This window comes from Egretta garzetta, unplaced genomic scaffold (genome assembly GCF_000687185.1).
Source record: "Egretta garzetta isolate BGI_Z169 unplaced genomic scaffold, ASM68718v1 scaffold260, whole genome shotgun sequence".
Lineage (NCBI taxonomy): Eukaryota > Metazoa > Chordata > Aves > Pelecaniformes > Ardeidae > Egretta > Egretta garzetta.
In genome coordinates, this window is record NW_009258662.1 from 2,704,639 (window position 1) to 2,707,119 (window position 2,481).

Genomic DNA, 2,481 nt, shown 5'->3' on the forward strand with positions numbered 1-2,481 from the left:
GGTCCCTGCCCTGCTCCTGCTGGCCACACCGCTCCTGATACAAGCCAGGATGCCGCTGGCCCTCTTGGCCACCTGGGCACCCTGCTGGCTCGTGTTGAGTTGACCATTGACCACCGCCCCCACGTCCTTTTCCACTGGGCATCTTTCCAGCCTCTCTTCCCCATGCTTGTAGTGTTGTGTGGGGTTGTGGTGACCCCAGTGCAGGACCCGGCCCTTGGCCTTGTTGAACCTTACCCAATTGGCCTGGGCCCATGGATCCAGCCTGGCCAGGTCCCTCTGCAGAGCTGTCCCCCCCTTCCAGCAGATCCATACTCCCGTCTGATTTGATGCCATCTGCAAACTGGCTTATCCCCTTATCCAGGTCATTAATAGAAATATTAAAAAGAACTGGCCCCATCACTGAGTCCTGGGGGACACCACTTGTGACTGGCTGCCAACTGGCTTTAACTCCATTGACCACAACTCTGGGCTTGGTCATCCAGCCAGTTCTTGACCCAGCAAAGAGTGTGCCTGTCTAAGGATGAAAGAACGAAAGGAGGTGGGAAAGATGGAAGACAAATGCTTCATGAAGACAGAAACATTGTACGGTAAAATAGACATATGTATGAGGAAGAGAGAAGCATGTGTAATGGGTTTCTTTTTTTTTTTTGATCCTATTTTCTCTCAGCTCTTGGCCTTTTTAAAAAGTGAAGCTGCTAGCAGACAGTTTTCCCTGTCACGTAGCCAGATTTAGATGCAAAACGGCGCTTACGAAGATTGCACCAGTCTCAAAACGCTGATCAGGTACCGCAATACGCAACGTAACCTATTTGTTTGCAAGTCTGCTCCCTCCTACCATTTGATACCCTGCAGCAATTGCCAAATGTAACGTGCAAGGAGACGGCTTCGTGGTCAGCAAAGTTGGCCTAGTTGCAGGTGTTCTGGAACGGTGTTAAAATGAAATAAACACTTGGACTAAGCCAAAAATAGGGCTGGAAGTCAAGTGCTGCTCTTCCCCCAGGCTCTCACTTCTGGACTAACACAACAGGCGCTGGATGGTGGGCTGAGAGGGAGGGAAGGATGATCTGTATTGGGAAATGTTTAATGCAAAAATATTTCGGAAATGCCTTGCACCGTCCCCTTTTCCTATTAATGAGGCCTTAAGCCAATTTGTTTTACTACACTGCTCCAAAATGTCAATTGTCACATTAATTTGTTTGAAACTTTTGTGATACTGCGTCATCATCTCAAAAATTTTTGGCTTCTACATAAGGGCGGTGAAGTCTATGATGTATTAGGAATCCAGGGGGCAAATACCCTGATCAGGTTGAACAGGAGCTTAGGATGCTGGTGGTGAACTGCTTTGCTTCCACGGCAAATAAATTGAGCGTCAGAACCATGCGGCGGCTTAATCCTTACATTAATTGATGAAACATGCAGGCATGAAACACTTGTAAAAGAGTGGAACGGGAAAGAAGATGAAATTGTGATACTCTACAAGGCGCTTCCTCATTTCTTCAAGCCAGTTTGAGACGGGGTAGCCAAAAATAACCTGCTTGTGAGGGAGCTGCTGTGTCCTCGGCACACATTCCCAGTGCTGTAATGGACAGCAGAGGTACAAGTAGAATAAATCCGGGGAGCGTGGGTTTTACTGCAGGCTGGCTGAGTCCAGCTGGGACCTTTGCTAAGTACGAAACAGCAGAGGCTTATGTTGGCAGAGCTTTGCTATGCTGTAAAACAGACTATTAAAGCTCACAGCAATTTAAAGATGCCAGGAGAGCGAATTCTTACTCGTTTGGGTAATCTTAACAAAAATAGTCTTGATAATTTCTAGCTGTCTTCGGCAAATCAGATCCAGTGAGGACAGTGAAGCAAACTTCAGCGAAGCGACCTTACTGCCGCTACCTGCATACATGAGGGGTTTCCACTTCGCACATGGCACTCGGCTGTACTCTGCAGAGAGCTGTCCTCTCCTCTGACAGCGGTTCATCAAAACTGGTGGCTTCTGTTCTCCGACAGTGCCCATCAGATGAATCGTAGAACCATAGAATCGTAGGTTGGAAGGGACCTCAAGGATCATCTGGTCCAACCTTTCTAGGCAAGAGCACAGTCTAGACAAGATGGCCCAGCACCCTGTCCAGCTGAGTCTTGAAAGTGTCCAGCGTGGCAGAGTCAACCTCTTCCCCGGGGAGATTATTCCAGTGGTTGACTGTTTGCATTGTGAAAAATTTCCCTCTCACGTACAATGTGAATCTCCCCAAGAGCAACTTGTGTCCATTACCCCTCATCTTTTCCATGTGACTCCTTGTGAAATGGGAGTCTCCATCTTCTTTGTAGCTACCCCTTAGGTACTGATACATGGTGGTGAGATCCCCTCTGAGCCGCCTTTTCTCAAGGCTGAACAAACCCAGCTCTCTCAGCCCATCCTCATACATCAGGCTTCCCAGGCCTTGGATCATCTTGGTGGCCCTTCTCTGGACCCCTTCCAGCCTGTCCACAGCT